Source organism: Solea solea, chromosome 6, assembly GCF_958295425.1.
Source record: "Solea solea chromosome 6, fSolSol10.1, whole genome shotgun sequence".
Classification (NCBI taxonomy): Eukaryota; Metazoa; Chordata; class Actinopteri; order Pleuronectiformes; family Soleidae; genus Solea; species Solea solea.
The window spans coordinates 7,803,433-7,825,032 of record NC_081139.1 but is presented as its reverse complement, the minus strand read 5'-3'; the positions used below and the strand labels follow the sequence as shown (position 1 = coordinate 7,825,032).

General features: G+C 38.8%; 1 long non-coding RNA gene across 2 annotated transcripts in view; it reads left to right on the top strand.

The window, feature by feature from the left end:
- The window catches only part of LOC131461094 (uncharacterized), a 75,483-nt gene that overhangs the window by 19,338 nt on the left and 34,545 nt on the right, over positions 1–21,600 (top strand). The window contains exons 2-3 of one of the 2 annotated variants that reach the window (XR_009240442.1): positions 1,369–1,513; positions 9,691–9,746. This is a non-coding gene — a long non-coding RNA (uncharacterized LOC131461094). Of the gene's footprint in view, positions 1–1,368; positions 1,514–9,690; positions 9,747–21,600 lie in introns of those variants that run through there. The other variant, XR_009240441.1, reaches the window with a different exon arrangement.

Below are 21,600 nucleotides of genomic sequence, written 5' to 3'. Positions count from 1 at the left end.
GCTATAGATTCAACACTAACATTTAATCCCAAATCACATTAGCCAGATTAATTGAAAGTCTAGCGTTTAAGTTTTCTCCTGGTTTATCTTTAACAAATGAAAGCAATAATAACACTTGACTTCACTTTTTACTTTACATAATAAGCCTGCTTTAAGAGTAACAAAGGACAGTTTGATCCCAAGCAGCTTAGTTACAGTCAAGTAGAGACTATACTTAATAGTCTTCTCATTAGTATATATAGCAGCTCATAAAGATACCACATGGATCAAAAGAGATATTAATAAATGTTATGTAATTGATTTCAAAAGCACTGCACTGCAGCACAGCAGTACATTTGAAGGGGATATAAGATTCGTCTTTGGCCTTGAAAATGGGTCGGACTGACTCGACAGAGTGGCTTCCACAAGAATGAATCTTTCTTTCATACATTATTGACAGTACCCTTTAGAAAGGCAACACTGATTACCTGTTGATAATAAACACATTCATTAATCTTTAGAAGGACCAGGGCAAACGTTGCCATAAAAGTCAGCGTAAATGTGTTGATAACTCGTTTATTTTCCTGTGCGAAATGTCAAAGACACTTGACATCAGAGAGGATCTATGAAGAGTCTGCTCTCACCGCTGGGATTCGACTGTAACTGAAATGCTGTTTTGAAATTCCTCTTTCCTCGTCTCCTATGTCGATGAATTTTATGTCTACTTTGATATTGTTTTAAAGAGTCTATTTAGCCACATAAGAAGCACAACTCAAATGACTTTTTTATTAAATGAGCCGCTATTGGCAGGTATTGTTATTGAGGACCTGTTGCGTTGTCTGGGAGGCTGTAGAGGGAAACACAGCAGCGATGACTGATGTCTGCGTTGACTGTTGAATGTACAACATGAGCAACAACGTACAGCAAAACCGAGCTTTTTTTTTTGCGCTTGTCGCCCTGTACTGTGTGCACGTGACAGTTTACCCATGTGGAAGAGCGGTGCAGCCTTGCCTGGTGTGGTCATTTTTCATTACAATGATACATCTGTGGTGATGTGCAATGATGTCCTCATAACTCTGGCTTTACTGGCACAATGTTTGGTGGAGTAATTCACGATTCCATAAATATGTTGCTGGTAGATATAGAAAGAGAAGAATTATGGTTGTTTTATTAAAACAATAAATCCCACTCCTTGCCCATGGTGGGGGAAAAAAAAAAACTAGAGAAGAGAAAAAAAGAGTAAGACAGGAGAACAAGCTCATGTCTGTTTTCAGTTTGCTCTTCAGTTGATGGCAGCGTTTGAGTTCATTTACAGCTTGTTATGATGCAGCTGAGGGGTGTGGGCTTTGCGTGTTGAGAGAGGGCCAATATAATCTGTCTTTCAAACAGGAAATGACAAGGGGAGGAGAGCGGAGGAGTGCAAGCAGAAGCAGGTATGCAGCGCGTCTACTGGGTGGCTGTATTACATTCTGCTCAACCAGCACTGGTGATGGATTGATGCCAGCTGGAGAGAGGCAGTCCTGAATCAATGAAGGTTAGTTCATGAAATCATGAAATTGAACAGAGTTAAAAACTGGATTTTTCTTCTTCTTTTTTTTTTTTTGTACTGGTACTTTTGATCAAGTAAACCTGTGTTCACCCAAAAAGCCGAAGACCTATTGGGTGATAAGGGATTGTAACTGCATTACACACAAAAATATGCACTCTAAAGGGAACTATTACCACTCATGTGTATCTAATCAATTATTAAATATCACTGAAACGTTAAAGAGATCCCAAGATCAAACTCGTGCAAGTCTAGGGACAATCTGCTGTTTCTCTCGCTTTTGTTGCTTTTGTTCTCTGATCAGAGGATAACAGAAGATCTGATTGACATTTGTGAAGGTCACTGGTTAATTATCAATAACTCTTCACCTTTAATTACGCATCAGTGGCATTATGCATGTGTTTATTTGCTCAAGACCCCGATCGGTTCTTATGCAAATTGGGCAACAATTATCTTCCCAATCAATGATGGGGGAGGCAGGACTTGTTTGTTCCTAACGACATTGTTTGCGATATGGAGCGTGTCATCAAGTCCCCCCCCCCCCCCCACACACACACACACAAACAAACCCCCCAACAGAGTAACTGCTTTGACTTCAGCAGAGGTCATGTATTCATGCATGTAGGTGTGCCGTGTCTGCACCCATACACACCACACTGCTGCATGAAGACACTGTATCAAAGGTTCCAGGTTTGGTAATAGTTCATGGTAATTAGGCAAGATAGAGAAGATATATAAAAGTCAGCCTCTACATGAAACTTTACAAGGAATTACATGGAAAACATGAAGAAATAATTACTTTTCTCAGACACATTTGCTGCCATGATAGCATAAATAATAATGATAAAAAAAAAAAAAACACGATCAAAATCAATTGTGGCACTAGCTAGTTATTTCATTAGTCCCACTAAATTAACGTCAAAACGGAAATCACTCTGTACTCTGTAATTTCAGGTAAGATAGTTTTATATATTATAATGTGACTTAAAGCCGAGCTGGCTGTAAGGGTACAGTCATTTTAATTAATTTAATGAACAATTACATTGTGCGGTTTGACAGGTTCGAGGGTGTTCTGCCATTACTGACTCGCTTTCCCTTTTCATATACATATATATACACACGCCACAGCCATATTTTCATATGAAAAATAAGAATTACTCAGCACTCAGGGGAAAAGGTAATACATCCTATTGTCTCGGTAATAATAATAATAATAATAAAATAGATATTCAGTGTCCCACAGGCTGCATGTGGATGTGGATGGCTAATTATAAATGCCAGCGTAGGAACCGGCAGAGCTTGCCAAGTTTTTGAGAGTTCACTGAGCCCTCAGCAGTGCCAGAGCAACTTACATTCCGCTATGAATATAAAATGTTAATTCATGCTGCAGGGAATCCAGAACTGGGTAAAAGAGCAATGGAATCGCTGCCACCCCCCCGCACCCCGCCCAACTCCGTAAGTGACTACTATTCCTATCAGGGTAGTTTGTGTCTCCAAGTCTGATACATATCCTGTTAAGTCGGAGGCTGCCAATGACCCGATCCTCTCCCCCTCTTTATGACTGCTGGCCAGGCTGATGAACCAGAACCCTTGAGCCTTCAAAGTTGACATTCATGAAAATCCATGAAATTTTCTGAACATATCCCTATACTACCAGGAAATGACCTTTTGGGCAGCGCAGGGGCAGAGAGATTCCAGCAATGGTTGTCAAAAGTCATTAACATGCTCTGGAAAACATCCTAATTGGGAACAAAAGAGGGAGAAAATTAATTTCAGTTTTGTGAGAGTTTTTGCCACCAAAATGTGTGGTGTTGCAATGCATTTCAACTGCCTTGAGCCCTACCACCAGGCAACAAGACTTTTTACTCATTAGTAGTGTAATTATTACAGTACAGTCTCTATTTGCCAAGTTAAAAGTGCACTGAGTACGCCATTTTGGTCACTCCACAGAACTCGAAACCAGGCATTTTGCATCAAGTTTCGTTAAAGGAAACTTTGCAAACGGGGATTACAAGAGAGACGTGACACGAGTGTGACACAATCAACTCAATTGCTGTGGAAAATTGCAAGCCTCTAAATGTCAGTAAAAGTGAATTCCATGGTTAACCGTCTGCCAGTCTCACACGTCTTTCTCCTTCATGCAGCTTTCAAGAGTGATTGATAGGATTCAAGTCATTCAACCAGGACCGTATATGGCTTTTTGTAGGTTACATTAATCTTTGTTGAAATGACTTGTACAGGGAAAAGTCATGTACATTTAAAGAGACGTGCATGTAAACAATAAAACTACATCCTTGTGTCGTAGCTGTATCTGTGTTACGGTGGAATGAACACATTTTACAGCATGGTGATGTGTGCAGCCTCTCTCTGCATGCATACATGTCTCCAACGTGGTGTTCATGTTACGTTGCTGAACACAGGCCTTTAATTTCTTAGAGGATGAGAACCATACTTAGTTTATGTCACCATGGTAGGTAGGGAGAGTTCAGCATGAGCGCTATCCATAATGCCCAACAGAGCTGCACTAACTTTGGAAGTGAAAAAGTGTTGAGTCTGCAGTCCCCTGACAATGGTAATCAGCCCTGCGTGACTGTGCAGAGCTGGTGAATTGAGAGAATATGTTTCAGTTTTCTATGCATACTTATTTTTTGTTTTAGGTGGTGAATATTGTGTTGCTGGGATGTATACGCATGAGCCAATGTCTTACAATGCATCAGTGAAGTGATTAATAACATGGAAATCAGCGTCTATATTATTGGAGCCATCTAGTGTCTTATTCATGATATTCATGGTGATATTCTTGATATTTAAAGCCCAACGAACATGCCCACAAAGACAAAAACCACAGAACAAACTCATCTCAAAGGCATTTACATTGTCAGTACATTGTTTTCTTGCCTGTTTGTGTCTAGCATTACTGAAAATGAAGGTCTCCCTTAATTGATTTCCAAGTTTCCAACTTTTCTACATTTCTTTCCCAATATGTTTACTAGTTGTGCTACTTCTGCTTGAGTAGGCAGTTACACAATCAGCCACCCTTGAAAAAGCTAACCAATCTATGAGCCAAAAGTGACCATGAAAAAAAAAACGGAGCAATACTCGTTTGTGGACTTGCATCGTAAGGCTTTATAAGGAAACAATCCAAACACAAATGTTGTTACAGTGTGAAATTAACGTTTAATGTTCCTTATAATGGTAGGTAATTGACACCTAAATAAAATACGCATCATCATAAAGGTTATCCATAATTCAATATAGATGTGTTTTTTGGTAAACTATTGATATAAGTTATCCTTTAATGAGAAATTGTTGGTGAACCAATATTAATTATATGTGTTATACTGTATATTATATATGACATAAAGGACATCAAAAATAATAAACAGTGAGTAAGAAAATGACCACATATATAAAAAAAGGAGAAATAGATTAAAAAGGACATCTGTGCATTTAAGTATGAAGATAATACAATAAGGTGCATAGTTATAACAGCAGTGTTGTTTATAGGACTGAGCTAAAAAAAGAATAGTTTATGACAGATGTATGTTTGAGTTAAGAGTATACCATTTTTGAATCTGGAGGTGCTTGTTTTGGCAGCAGTTCATACATAAAGTGACTGGAATGGAAAGTGTGATTATGTTCTGAGCTCTTTTGAGGAAGCAAAAAGTGGCAATGTGGTCCAGGGAGGGCAGTGGGCAGTGGGCAGCCAATGATTTTTTTTCACTTGAAAGTGTCGTGCCTTTTTGTGTGCTGCTGAGCAGCCTACATACAACACTTTAAACATGCTCAAAGGCTGCTCGGCAGAAGGTGACCAGATGTCTCCTCTCCACGTTTTTTTCTCCGCTGTACTCTCAGGACGTGGCGTCTCTGTCAAGCTTTCTTTACAATCACGGTGGGTTGATTGACAAGGGAAAGTCCTTGAAAATGTAGACAACGAGGAACTGTAGACACTCTCCACTTTTTACATCTGAGTCATGCTTAGTCCTATAGTCCAGGGTTACTTCTTTTGCCTTAGTTGTGGTAAAGGTAATGTTATTTCCTGCACACCACACTGACAGTCTCTGCACTTGAACTTTCCTTCACCCGAGATGAGCCCAACAACAGTTGTGTCATCAGCAAATTTAATGATGATGTTGGGCAAGTGGGTGGGCATACAGTCATGAGTGTACAGACAGCGGACTCAGCACACAGCCTTGAGGCTCTCCGGTGCTCAGAGGCAGCGGATGTGTGGGGGAAAAGTTTGACGCTCTGAGGACAGTAAGTCAGTCTTAAATCTTTAATCCAAATGCAGATGGAGAAGGAGAAGGAGAGTTCCAGGTCCAACAGTTTACTGCCCAAGATGTCTGGAATGATGGTGGTGAAGGTAGAGCTAAAATCAATTAAATGCATGAGAGAGGTGCTGGGCTGTTAACCTCAAACTGAGCGATGAAGTGGTTCAGCTTTTCAGCCAAGCAGGCATCAGCATTCACAGTGCTATCCATACTGCCTCTGTAGTTTGTGAGATGTTGTATCCCCTGCCACATCCTCTGTGTGTTGTTATGAGACAGCTGGCCCTCAATCCTCCTCTTGTAGGCCTTTGTTGTCCCATTAATGCCTCCTTTCTGTTCAGCTCTGACAGTGCTGTATTGTACCATGTCCTCTGATCTGAAGGCGGTGTTGCCTTTTTTTTAAAGGTGAGTCTGGACCTCACGATACACAGGGTTTCTGATTTGGAAACATCAAGCTGCATTGTCAGCACAGCAATTTGATATAAAAACAATTCTGACTTCCTAAAACAGACTAATACTTAACTGGGATTTGCATTATGTGGAAGGGACCTTTTTCTAAGTCTGGTGTGCCTTTGGTAAAACTCACCAATGATGTGACATTTGGGTTTTTCAATTAATAACTTTAGTGAGTAGTAAGGTTTAAATATACTGGCTTAAAACCATATCAGTGTAAAGTGGTGTAATTATCCTAAATATCTTGTTTGACCATGGGGCAATAATACTCTCATTTACTGTCCTTCTAATATTTTTCTAACCTGTGGTGCTCATTCCCGACCACCTTGAATCTGTGTTTCTACCTCATCTTACTTTAATCCTCTCTTCCTTTTGTTCTTTTCCATCTGCTTTCTGCCTCCCTTTTGCTTTCTCCGTTTCTCTCCTTGTCTTCCTTTGTCCTCTGTTGTCAACCTTCCCCTGGGACATGTTGTCACTTCTCTTTAGTCTGGCTACTCACTGAAGCTGCGCGGCTTTAATAGTTTTAGGTTCTAGCTAAACCTTTGGCTAAATGTTTTCATGGAAGGAGGGGTGAGAACAAGCGAGGCAAGCGCATGGATAAAGAAATGGGTTTGAAGGATGCACCCATCCACACAGGCAATTAATGACTTTGAGGACATACCTCTGTCTTCTGTCTCTAACCCTGGGTTATGCATTTTTTCCTCATCACTCCTTCCCGGCACATTTTCCTCCCCTCGTTTTTAAGTAGTTCCTTTGGGGACATGGATGCATTTGTGTACTTTTCTCTTTTTTCCTCTCTGTTTTTCTTCTCTAATCATAGAAATGCATTAAGGGCATAGTGGTGTTCCTGCCCTCGCCTTCTCTTCTGCTTCCACACAATATTTCCTGTGACAGTGTGGGCCCCTACTTACAATGGTGCTTTTAGACACGATGACTGATGAAACAGCAGAGTCTGAATCACTGGCACTGGGCTCCAGGCTGTGGGTGGTGAGCTATAGAAGGTTGCCATGTCAGAGGCATTGTAATACAAAAAAGCTTCCCTTTTAATATGAGCCTCTTCATGACATCTGCACCCCTTACATGGCACAGTGAATCCATCAGCAACACTATTTTAATGAGGTTTTGATTCAAAATGACTGGATTTCTCATAGCAATTTTGCACAGAATGTTTTTAGGGTGATTTTTTTTTTTTGCTCTGACCAGGTTGTCTATTGAAATGTGTTCCACTAGATTTTATATTTTATAGACTTAAATTCTGCAGATCTTGTGTGTAAAGCCTTCATGTGTGACGTGTAGCATAGGATTGATTATATAAAACACAGACAAAGAGCTGTTTTGTTATTCCCAATACATTATTGTCCTTAAATGTCATTAAAACAGCAATGATTTTCAATATCAGTAGTTTTATTTTGTGTTTTGCAGCAGATGTTCAATTAAAAAACACTTTTGGTTTTGGCAGATTTGTTTTATTTCTTTTGCTTGTTCTAGTCTGCACAATGTCCATCCATTAATTATTATTTGCCAAATGTTAAATTATTTTAAATTTGGTTGAGGTTTGCAAATTTGGGTTTCTCTTTAGTGTCTGTGGTGCATGTTATTTATTAAACCCAGCCATGCTGTCCTGAAAAGTTAGACGTTTTTACCCTGCAGATATAAAAATAGGAACAGGGAGGTGACTTTTATTTAAGACAGTATATAATCTTTGCTTCGTAATCCCCTGTGCTCCTGGAAAGGTTTGAGACCTTGCTAAGCCTGTAATCTCTGCCTTTCACAACTCCCAACAAGTCAATATGAAAGACCAATTATATGTATAAATACTGCACATTTGCTGTCTTAGATGTACTAAAAAAAAAAAAAAAGGTTAGTGTGTGGAAACGAGGAGGGTATGAGGATTCCTCAACATTTTTAATCATTTGTTAACTCATAATATATCACGCATGGATGTGGAATGTAGATAGGTAGACATCATTATCCCCAATTACACTATCATGGACTGTAGCTTTATTAGCAGCACGTAAATTATCATCTTCCTTGACTGGTCAAAATCAGATCCCATCTTAATTTGAACCTCTTGTACTGTAGTTTGTCATTTTTATCTGCCTACATTTCTTTTGTCTCTGTGGACACCCCAACCCTGTCTGTTTAATTAAGTAATGTTAACCTCCCAACGTGACTGGGAGCCTTCATTAAACTCTCTCCATTATGCAATTCCTAAATCACTTATTGTAAGAGCTCCTTCAGCACTAGGGTAGCTGGTAGTGAGCAGGGGAGGGGAAGGGACACCCAAAGGTAAAATCAAATCAATAGCTTCGAGCAAGGGAAACTAAACAAGGTCTATTAAGTGTTGTGCTCCACTTCTAAGTAATGTCAATGGACAATGTGCTGGCTCTCACACCTATTACATGTCTAATGTTGTTGTACCCACACCCCAGCACACAAGGTGTTGGGGTGTGTGCCTCAGAGTTCCCATTGAACAGAACCAAAATGAAGAAGCTTTAGTAGGTCATGGTATTTTTTTTTTAATCTAAAACGTGGAGTCCTTTATGTGGCTCCAAAAACAAAAATCTTGAAGGTTGAAGGACACATCAACAATATTGAGTTATTCCATGATCATGCACAGTATCGCATTTCATCCTTAGTAATAATCGCAGGTGAAAAGCTCTAAGTACAGGTGTAAATGCACCCAAAATGCATCGAGGCGGAACTGAGATCTGATCAGTATATTCACAGGTGCAGTGTGTGAACATAAATGTGTCATGTGCCATGTTGAAGGCTCGCTGACGCAGCAGACATCCTCTGACTTGCCACGTTTTCACTATAAATAGAAACGTCACAGTGCCCATACACTGATTCATATGTGGCCTCTGCTATATTACCAATAACCACCACATAATACTTTTTTTACAAGTAATATATCTTTTTAGATCCGTGTGCAGCACATGGATTCACTGGGCCCCTCCTCTGCTCTCTTGCGTGTGCCGACACTGACACTGAGCTGTACTATACCGTCAGACTAGATACAAACAATATTTGGTTATTGCAAACAGAAATTAGTTTGAATTTGCATGTAGATTGGAGTTGTGAAATCCAATCACAAGTGGTCACAGGAAACACCTTCAGAATCCATTCTAATTCCAAATGTGTGAACTGATAAACTTAAAGCTGTCCACTTATTATCAAATCTCTCAGATGGGATTTTAATACCAGGTCTCAAAAGGGCATTGTGGTGTGTGAGGCAGTCTACTTGCAAATGGAACTCCTGTTGTCATGTTTAACTTGCCCAGATTGAAAAGTATAGCGATGGGACACGCTTTTAATTTGCAAAAGTGCTGTGTCCGTGTCATTGTTGATATAAAGAAAAAAGGTGTTGTTTGTGCACATCACAGACACGATAGTCTCCTCCTAATTTAATTGCTCGCTCCGTCTGTTTGCTTTCCCTTCCAGTCCTCTACACTTTATGGAAAAAACAAAATCACCTAGATAATTTGGGGGGAAACAACCTTTCTCAAGTGAGAGATGAAATCCTTAAACTTTCAAATGTATATATTGTGCAAGTAAAGAATAATCTAGTCATCCATATACCACTTATTCTTTCAGGTCATCTGAGCAGGAACCAATATCAGCTGACATCAGATGAGATGCAGGGTGTAAGGGTGTTTTCTTTACTTCATGTGGATCAGAGACTATATTACATGGGACATCCTGTTTTATAATATGGTTAAGATAAGAGTGATGTGGTGAAAGGCGATTAAATGCACTCTCCATAAAGATGCTCTCCCCATGTTTTTGTCATAACCATAGCCCGCTTAATTGTAACCGCTGATCCTAGAAGAACCCAGGATTACACACGGTATACACCCTGGACAGGTCATCAGTCCATTGCAGACTTCATTTAGACGTATATAATCTTATTTACTGGGATCCAAAGTCTTGATACGCGCCAAATGCATGTGCAAAGTGGCATTCTCCATCTGCAAGTATAACTTTTTCGACAAGTCATAATCGTTTAGGCATATTCTTCCATCATCCATTTTAATTAGTTCTTGCTCAGGTCTTTCCAGTGTTTGCTGTTATTTAAGCCATTCTGTGTTCCACGGCAGCAACTCCTCTACTCTCCTGCTTAATTGCTTTGTTTAACAAAGTGGCAATCAATCATACCATTCACTAGTTACCTGTCATACTATCCAGCCGTGAAATAGCTGAGGGACACTGTTCCATCTTTTCTTTCAACTCAGGCACCGTTATCGGGCTTCAACCATTTTTAACAGTCAGTGAAGAGGAGAAAATGTGATGATTTTTCATAATGTGGTGATTTTATAATCTGTCAATCTTCATCTTGTGCGTTTCCAGTGTTCACTCTCATGCAATTGATCAATTACAGTTGAAACTGAAAGTTACTGAATAATCAATCAGGTCATTTTGCAACAACATACTGTTTACCCACATGCAGATTACATGGAATAATTATTTGCAGAAATGTGTCATTATACTTTCAAGTATTTGCACGTAAAATCTATTTTTCCAGGGAAATATTACCAGTGTATTCCAATAAAGTTGAGTTGAGTCCTGATTGTATACACTACCTGAAAGGGCCAGAGAAGGATGTGTTGCATGGGTGGATTTTAGGAACTTTATCATTTGATTAATGGAGCATTGATATGCATAGCTTATGAAATGAAAGGCTGGGAAATTGCTTTCCTATCTTGATAGGCTGATAATGTGAATGGGATAGGGGACTAGCCCAGCTCAGTCAACAGCACCTGTCATTACACCTTTGGTCCCTATCAGCCAAGTGATCTGTCTTCTCCTGGTTTGCTTCAGAGGGGTAATCTCACAAAGCAATTAGGACTTCCTCCTTCTTCCCAGTGTTTTTAAATGGCAAATTATAATGTACTCCTTCTCTGCGGCAGAAGCAGTGGCTGTAGTTGGAGGTTTGTTCAAAATGTTCAAAGAGAAAGACCAAGGCTCATTAAGTTTGGAATTCTGCAAGGTGAAGTACCAGTGCGTGAAACACCATACCACATACAAATTGCACTTTGCCAGTGTATCTTACAGTATCATAAAACTGCAAAACAAAACCCAACTGGCAATGCATTTTGATATATAGTCTCTGTCATCATCCACACTAGCAAAAAGCACATTTGATGGTACAAATGGTGGAGCCTCAACATCACTTCAGCCTGTGCTCTGTGTGCGAGTGTAAAACCTCTTTATGTATTTTTAAAAGTGCTGCGTGTAACATTGAGGAGGGTTTAGTGGCAGAAATTAAATATCATTAGCATATCTGTACACTTGCATAATCACTTAGTCTCACCATTAGATATTACTAATTCTTACATGCTGGACCCTAAAATTGGCATTGTTTCAAAAGTACTTTATTCAAGCATATTGGCAATACTTCTAAATTCACATTTAATGCAGTTTATGCAACAGCTAAATGTAAGACATTACATTTTATTTTTTTCTATATCCAAGACTTCTCCATATTCATCAGAAATGTCATGAATCCTTTTGTAACTTTTGCACTCCTGATGGCATAGTGTTATAGTGTGTGTGTAGTCATGATGGTTGAGGGTAGGGTAAGGGTTGATGGAAAACGTCCAAAGTCCTCTGACATGCATCTCTGTGTATGTATATGTGTGTTGTTCAGTCCAAAGTCTGGTACTATGAGGCAGAACCTCATTTCTGAGTTATTAGTTCAAGTTAGAGGTAAGATGGCTTTCCCCAACACAACTGAGGTACCATCACAGTTGGTCGTCCTTCTGTGCTGTTGGCCATAGACCCGGTCAGTGTGTGCTATATGTTTAAAGTGACCTTCATTTTCCCCCAACTTGTGACCTACTCTGTAAGGACCAAGGTTAAAAGTCGGACAATAATGCTTTAAAAGTGTTTTGTATATTAAAAGTATATTACTCGTGATCACACACAGACACAGCATTACCCCCCTTTATTAGTGAGAACAGTTATTTAAATATAATCACTTCCTTGTCACAAACCCCTTTCATGCTATCAGCAAAATCTAAACAATGTCAGAGAAATGAGTGTGCTGTCTGTACTCTTCCAACTAGTGGCACTGCCAAAGCCGCAGCAGCAGCATCAGCTTTCTTGCTCTTTACTTATCAACTGTGAATTAAGCCAAGGCTTTAGCAACATCCAACAGGATAGCAGTGTGTTTGAGTTAGAGGTCAATTTGAGTGTTTGTCCGAAGCCAAACAGATAAATTGAAGTGTGGCGGCCACAGACTTTCACTTGCTCTGTTATAGAACAACCATCTAGTCATTCACAGTATACTATATACTGTAGTTTAAAGTAATGTGCTCTTCATTTAGGCAGATTAGAATAGTGCTGTGAAAGAAATGTCAAGAAATAGTTCAACAGTCCCAAAGGTAATAGGTTAAAGTGCAATAAAGTGTGATGCATTCTGCAGTGATGCTGCAAGCTGAGTGAAAATAAGTTTCAACTGTGATAAAACTATAAATCCTGAACCAAAGCACTTGCAAGCCCAAATATTGTTCTGTTAAAAGTCCACTTTATCCAATTGGCACACTAAGGCAATATCAGCGCACTGAGTGTGTGATAACTGGATCTGAACACCAGATCCAGTTATCACTATCACTAAGACATGTATATGAACTCTGTACATGCTAAATTATTGTAAATATACACTTTATTTTTTACTCTGGGCTAATCGAGTAAGTACCTATTTTGAATAAAACAGATAAAGATTGGTACTCAGTAACTTTTCCGTGTATGATATTCCTTGCAAACTCATTACCTCCTTTCCCTTGTGGCAGGTTTGGTCAGGAAACAAATCTGGGGACGTTTGCTGAACTTGTTTTTTGAAGAAATGCACACTAGATGCACTTACTCAGTACTGTTTAATGCTTATTGAAAAGCTTTAGGTTTTAGCTTTACGTTTGATCAGTTTTGTACTTAAAGCCTGTACATGTAACAAACTTCATATTAGTGCTGAAAGACTTTTAAGCTTTAACTTAACAAACTTGTCAATCATCTCTAATTGATTCAACTGCAAGCTCATCAGTATTTCATCATCTACTATATTGTGGCATTTTTCTGTCACTGTTTTTGAAGCATTTATGTAACTACCTGGACTGAGCTTAACTCAAAATTCTGAAATTTGGTCCAGTTTCAAGGCCATCCATGGAGCATACCACTATTTCATGCTGGCTAGCATCCATCAAAAACTACCCTATCAAGAAATGTCTTGTGAATTTAACCTAATAACAAAGCTAAACATCAATAGCAACTTTTCAAATAAAAAAATGAAGTTGCCTTTGATGGGGCAAAAGTTGCTCATACCTGACCTGTGGTCATAGACTTGGGGTTATGATGCAGAGGATATACTGTAGGTATAAACCTGGCTGCACTCTCATTGCGGTTGGATAAATCTTTAAACATGACTCCTGGGTGAACACGTAATCTGCAGGCATTGGAGAGGAATGACTTTTTCTGCTTGGCTGATTAGGCCACTGCCTGCTGGCCCCAGTGTCTTGTAAGTGTCTGAATGCTGACTATATTGTTTATAAATAAAGATGTTTGGGGATATCATTTAATTCAAGCTTTTGACATTGCCACTGACATCAAAGTCATTTCTTTTGGCAAGCCTGCAGCACCCACTGGAAAAAAAAAAAGTGTTTTCACTGAGAATGAATGCAAGCGTGGTCATGCATCCTTGAAAAATGTTTACCAGGCTGCTTGAGCCGACCTCTGTGATTGGACAGGATCCTCTATGTCAAAACTGGAACCATTAATTCTCAGTCTGCTTTTCCCTTTTATCTGATTAACAGAACTGTCTTAATTACATTGTTATTTTCTGCTTTCCACATGGGGGTAGGACGTGTAGCGACAGAGGATCATGTAATCTGATAATGGGTCAGCCTCAGTGAGAACATTAGATTCGAATTCAATAATGCAAGATTTGTGCTTGGACAATTGGATTTTGATTGGTATAATTGACAATTACCATTCACCAGCATGTAACACATCCCATTGTTTGGGGTATGTGATTCATTTGATTTCAATAAGCAACAAACTGTTTAACAGAACAATGACAAATTGCACAGACTAACACTAACCTGTATTGTGTTATTAAAGGGTCACGCTTTTATTCAGGCTAGGGACCGACATTTGGAGTACACTGGATGTGGTGGCCCCCATTGGCTGGGGTCTTTTATCATTTATGAATCATAGCCAAATTAAAATGATGCTCATCCATGACAGACTTCGAAACTGTCATTCACGCCTTCATCTCCGTCAGATAAGATTACTGTAACTACTTGTACGTGGGACTATCGGACTAAAATTCTACTGTTTCTCTTTGAAGCTTTCAATGGTCTTGCTTCTCACAACTGTACACAACTGATCTCGTAACCATGTGCTACAGTCGGTCATTCAATAGCCCCTGTCAGTACCATTCTCTAATTTATAGAGTGTTTAGAAGGGACTTGTACTGTTGCTGCCCCTAGTCTGTGAAATAGCCTCCCATTCTAGACGTTGTCTGACTGATGATGGTTTTGTCACTTTCATTTTGTTTTCAGTCACTATACTGATTTATTTTGTCCTTGTTTAATCCTTTGTTTTTTGGAAAAACATCCTCATCAGTTAAATGCAGGTTGAATGTCGGTTCAAGAACGATCGGAAGATGCCTGAGGTAGAGGTTTCACCAACCGAGGATCACGCACCTATCATTCAGTGAAGGGTTCTTGCTGTGTTATGTCTGAAGATGTTCTATATATCGTGTCCTGTTGGGCCTGGCTAAGTTATGTTCTGCAAGTGACAGGTTACTGTACCTTAAGAGTTACGGCACATAATGTGCTGTTGTGTGAATACTGTTGGATTCAAGCAAGGCAGTAAAAGCATCCTTAACAAAGCTACATGGTGCGGTTATTGAACCTGTGCTTGTGTGCCACCACCTTGTGCACGTGCAGATCTGTATCCTCAGCAGAAAATCATTCATTCATAATAGCAATATGCCACATATACACCCACCTGGCTATCTGCAAGTTCTTTCTCGGTGTCCAAGTAGACGTTATTCATTAAAAAAAATTTTTTTCATGTTTTAATGCATGTACATATTTTAAAATCATGCCAAATGCCACAATGAGGTTGTTGTTTTAACTCTTCTGTGACACTTTCAGATTTATTTATATCATTTCTGAGGTTTTCCCTCATCTAATGAAAATGGGAAAAGTATTGGACTGTCCCATACCAGTTAGAATGATTAGTACATGCGCCTGTTGCAGTTTCCTCAATTGCTCAGCATGTTTTGATTATCTACTGAGGCAAGGACGACTGGGAAATAAGAAATACTTTCTTATCCCTGGTATAGCATAGAGTATTAAACAGATCTACTGGTTTCACTTGACAGAATGTATTAGTAAAACCCCAACGTATTGCTTAGTCAGCCAGCTAGAAATATATTAGTTAAAAAAAAAAAAATAAACATGCTGAGTGCAGAAAGCACTGAGTGGGAGAATATTTGCAATTAAATTAAGTTATAAGTATATGATGGATCTGATTTCACAATTGCCTTGACATCATTTTGAATATAAAAAGAAAAGAAAAGAAAAAGCTGCCGCCTTACCAATTCAGTTGAACACTGAATGTAGCCGTTTAACCAGTGGCCCAGTGCATAGACATCCAGATCACTTAATCAAGTCAACATGTGTGAAAACCAGCTTCATTACTTTGACAACACGATCCAGATAATGACTCATAATCACTAATCACTTCAAAACTGCAAAGGGCAGATAACAGAAAGTCGGCCAGTGCAGCAAGTTTTAGATGACAGGGTCATCTTTTCCTTTGCCAGCATGACACATTTGTACTTTTCAGTCAAGCGATATATTGTTTAGACTACAAACTGTCAATACATTAGAGAAAAAAGACAGACAAAAGCCACAGGTTCCCAGAGTTCAGGACGATGACAAATGTCTGGTTTTGTTTCAAAACCCGGCAGTAAATACTCCTTTTTGAGAGGCTGGAACAAGACAATGTCTGGCTTTTTTTCCCCCTAAAACCTCTAAAGTTATTTCTCTGTCAACTGCCTGAGCAATTGATATTTATTTTTTCTTGTACAAAATGTAGAATTGACTGGCGACCTGTCAATCAGCTCGCACCCTATGTCAGCTGATTGACTCCAGCTCTTCTTGTGTCCCTCATTTGGCGGATAAAGCAGGAGAGAATGGATTGCAAGGCAAATACACAATCTCTAATCTCTTAATAAATCAAAGTCAACACTACATTTCCTTGTGTCTCCAGCAATATACCTGCCAAGTTGATTGGATGAGCTGTGGTTGATGAATTAAAAAGACAGACACGCAAAAGTTTCCCAGAGTTTCCTCTGTTGAATAGTTGAATCAACTATCATGTAATATAAAAATTATTATGCAATTCCAGCAGTAATTGCAGTACATTTTCTATGTACCTATTTATTAATCTGTAATTTACATACCAGGCCCCACCGTTGTACAGCCATTTCTTTTACCCTTTATTTTAAGTAGTGTGGTCGATGCTGAACTTGGCTGCAGGTCACCCTATAAAAGTCTCCGTCCACCTCATCTACATGTGCAAGCTACAGAAAAGATGCTATCTGGGGAGGAAATGAAAGTCATTCTCACCTAATCCTCGCATTTTGAATACTGAAAGTGCCGCCTCATCAGTCATAATGACACTGATCATCTATAACATTTCAGATATGCGAAAAACCCAAGCGCATGTACAAATGCCCTCTTTTCCAATTCTGATTTCTATGGCTCTATTGGCTTTAACCTTGAACAGTGACAGATAAAAGGTTTGTCTTTGGAAAGCTCTGTCATTCTCACATAAAATACATTTAACAGAGATATATCACTGGCCTCTAGTTGATGAAGTCTGCAGCATTTTGGGATTATATCTCAATTCGTTCTAATTTAGCTTCCCACGGGTCTTTAATTTGAATGACCCTGACAGGATCATTAAGGCAGAGGTTATCAACTTTGAATGGACGTGAGAAGTGTCCTTGCAGAATTGGTTACCCTTTTCACAGTCACCTGGAAACTGTCTCCTTTACCAGCTTGACAGGGATATATATATATGTATATATATATATATATATATATATATATATATATATATGTATATATATACACATACATATATATACATATATATATAGTACGGGATCAAGGTGTCCTGAGAAATTGCATTTAGTTCAGTGAGTTAAAAATTGACGACTCTAATAATACAATTTGTGGGACATGCATTACTCGTCATAGGTGTTAAAACATAAAACATTTTTGGTAAACAATTTGAAATAAGTTAGCGTGTTATGATCTGTGCTAATCTCCCATTGATTCCACTGTTTCACTTTCTGGTTTTGCAATGTGGAGTATTTCTTTATGCAGTACTGTCATAATAATGTTATTTCAACAGTGCCTTGCCTTTTATAATTACCAAGTAATCTACAAAGGTTGGGGTCCCTGCAAAGCCAGTTGTGTTACCAAAAAAGAAAAAAAAAAAAACACTGACAAAGACTAATTTCTAATGCTGTCAGTCAGATTACTCCTTGATGATTATTTATTTCATCAAAAGTATTTGGTGCGACAGCTTGATATACCTCTACCTTTACTGTTATTACTAAGTGAGGTCATTGCATTTAATTACAATAGATTCTCATCATTTTAAAAGTGATCTGAGAACAGACAGGCACGGTGAACTGCTATATCAATCTAGTATTATTCTAAACCTTCAGTATTCAGATCAGGTTTCAAAGGTGTGCATGTGCATAAAGATACCCAATATATGAGTTATTTCGTATTCAACAAAACCTAAGTGTGTTGATTTTGCGTCCATGTGCAAGTCCTGTCTAAATTCCTTCCATTTTCCCTTTGGGTCCTCAGGCTTTGGCAGTATAATCTTGATAGAAATGCTAAGCAGAGACAAAATAGAAGATGTTTCATCTTTACTTCATTTCTCATAGGGAGGGTACACTTGCGATGCAATAAAGGTAGTAGGATTAAACTGTATTATAAACTTTATGGACTGGAATGGACATGTGTTATTATACAGGGATAGGCATTGCAATGATTCTATCTGGTGATATCTGTGATAACTGTTTATTGATACTGACACTTATTGACTCGTAATGATATTAGGGGTCATTCAGTCAGAGAGGGTTTAGGTGAATACGCATACTTTTTTGTTGGGGAGGGGTTCCATCCACACGGAAACTGCGTTTTAGGGGACCTGAAACCAGAGGGGGAATTCTCAAAACGCCAACCTCACGTTTCTGTGTAGACAGAGAATACGCTACTTCAGGAAAACGATGACATCATGTTCCCAGCTCTCTCTTGCGCTGTCATTCATTGTCTTGTGTTTGGAGATTGTTTGATAGTTTTAACAACTAATGTCAATGAAAAGATGCTAGATGTCACTAGAACACGATTAACGATTTTATACAAGTGTTGAAAAGTCTATTTTTACGTGAATAAACAATACAGATTATTTAGATGGATCTCACTTGTGCAGCAGAAATGTGCATTTCCTTCTCGGAAAGTATTCTGTAAAGTTGCTAAATTATGCACACGGCAACAACATGAAATTTAACTGTATTCAAACAAACCTTATTTCCCTTTCTTTCCCATGGCCCAGTTCAATCGGTCTCTGTTTCTGTTATTATATCTGTAATGTACAACAACGTCTTCCTCTCTGTTTTCGGTGTAACGTTACAGTACAACTTACAGTGCTGGCATATGTACTACAGTGTTTTGAGTTGTTTTTGGGGTTTGGGATATTTCCTGAAACAATGCCGTGTTTACGGGGGAACTTTCTGAAAACGGCAAAGAAAAAGATCATTTATGTTTCATGCCGTTTCCATGTGGATGTGGAGAGTGGAGAGTTGTTGGAGGAGAGAGTGTGTCCTTCTTACATCACCCCCAGAGGACAGGGCCTTCTTTTTTAAACATATTTTACAATACACTTACTTACGTCATTATCCCTTGTTTAAAGCTCAAGAATGGGTTGGACTGACTGAGGCTTGACTAACATTGTCTGTGGGATTATTTAGCAGGGATTAGACATTCTTAAAAAGTAATGTCAACATTGTCATGAGTAAATAGCTAGTGTTTGAAACATAACAAGTGTTACATTCAGATGAATTTCAATCAGCATTGGAACTTGGAGGCTTCACCAAGGAGGTTGTGGTTCGGTTTGGAACAGCAAATATTTGCTTTGTTAAAGTAGTCAAACATGCTGCACTGCCTCATGTTTATAGAGTGTTGTATTTGAAAGTGTATCATGGAGTTACAAGCATTACCCCATTTACTTGCAACTACCAATTTACATATGAATGTGAGCTGAAAATGGGACATTCACAAATTTTGAGGAAGCTGCTCAGAGCCCCGAATATTCCTTTGACTCCATGACAATATTTCAATGTGTAATACAATACAGTACAATATAATTTATGACAACCATGCTGTATGCCTTTTGATTCTAAAGGGTTTTTCTTCAGTTCGCCTAAGAACCAATACCACCTTCAACAGTTAATCTGTATGTTTTCTTTTGCAGAGAAAAGACTTTGATGGAAAAATGAACACATTACATAGCTATTCGTGTCCACGATAACACTCATTAGTTTTTCTTCTTTTGTTTTGCTTGCAATGAGGAGCCGCTTCAAATTGCAGAGCCAAGGAATTGGAAGTTACAGGCTATGTGGGCTGAAAAATTGGTTATGTCAAGATCTGAATTCCCATGATAAGTGACATTATTCAGGGAAACGACAAAAAAAAACAAGAAGAACACAGCCAACAGTAAATAAACACTTGCCAAAAACTTTGAACTGTAAAATAGAGATTTTGTCACAAATTGCAGACTTTGTTTAAAGACCTCAATCGTACTGGTTATGTTTGCTGTATGCTTAATAACAGTGCTGGTGAACATTCTTTGTCCTTTAATCTTCCCTTTGTGCACAAATACAAATGTAGCAGTTGTTACAGGAGACTATAGGTCTAATTCACATCTCACTTTGGCTGCCTGTCTAATATGATTACATTCTGTATTAATCAAGTACAGTTCTATGTATGACTCTGACACACATTTGCTTGTATTTTCTTCTTTCGGTTTCCCCCTTTAGGGGTCGCCACAGTGGATCATCTACTACCATTTGACCTTATCCCTCCACCAAAGTAACTTTTCTCATTTACCCGGTATTTAAAAAAAAAAAAAACATGGTGTGTTTCCACTGAAATGACCCAAGGAAAAACTTTCTCTTGACACCAAACTTTCACCAAAAGAAGTACCTACATGCAATCAGGGACAGGGGCTGTGTGCTGAAGAATACTTGATGGGTGGATTTAGTGAGTATTCAGACCCCTCTAAAAACTCTTTTTTCAAAAATGCGAATAGTGAAAAATCTTTCTGGTGTTATTCTGGTGTTTGACTTTTGGAAACACATATTGTTCTAAAGGTCTTTGCACACCGGATGGGACGAAAGTGCAAATCATTCTGAGGCAAACTATGACACACCCTCCTATGCACATCAAGCACGATAAATTATAAGGACGAGGGGGGAAAAATCACATCACAGTCTGTCTGCAACCAGAGCAGGTTTCTCTCACACACACACACACAGTCACTCAGCTACTGCAGCTCAGAGCGAACATAAAAACTATTTTGAAGCTTGATTTACACACTGTCCCACTGAAGCTCCATTGCAACCCCCCTCCACACGTCTTGTAATCGTTTTATAGCATTTTCCTGTTTATTAAAAAGAAACAGGTTTTGAGAAACAAACACAAAATGTTTTATGTTTTGGCTGTAAATCATCGTCAACACTCTGATTGGGACAAAAAAAAAAAAAATGGAATTTGAAACACCATTCTTTTCTCCATGGTATCATAAGTTCCTGGTAATAAAGGTTCCTGGAAATGTTGGTGGAAAAGGGTCTATAGATCGGCATATTTGATTTAGCAAAGGTTTTATACCAGATGCACCTTTGGATATCCTGATGCAAACCTTATTTATCCAGGCTTGGATCTTGCACACTGGATCGTCCTCTTTGGGTCAGTTTCAATTATAAAGTCTTTGAGTAGTTGAATCTCGTTTCCTTCGGGCATGTTTCTGTATTTTTTCACTCTTTTCCAGGATGTTTTTTTTCTTCTTTTTGACGGTGTGTCTTGAAATGTGAGTTTATAACCACTCAGTATGAAGCTCTCTCCACCCAATCCTATTACAAAGCTCATACATCACCCTGACAGTGAATTCATGATTAAGACGAAAGATATGGTGATTAATCTCCAATTTCTCAACCACCCTTGTCTGAGGAGTTGTTAAAGGTCGTTCTTTTCTAACCTG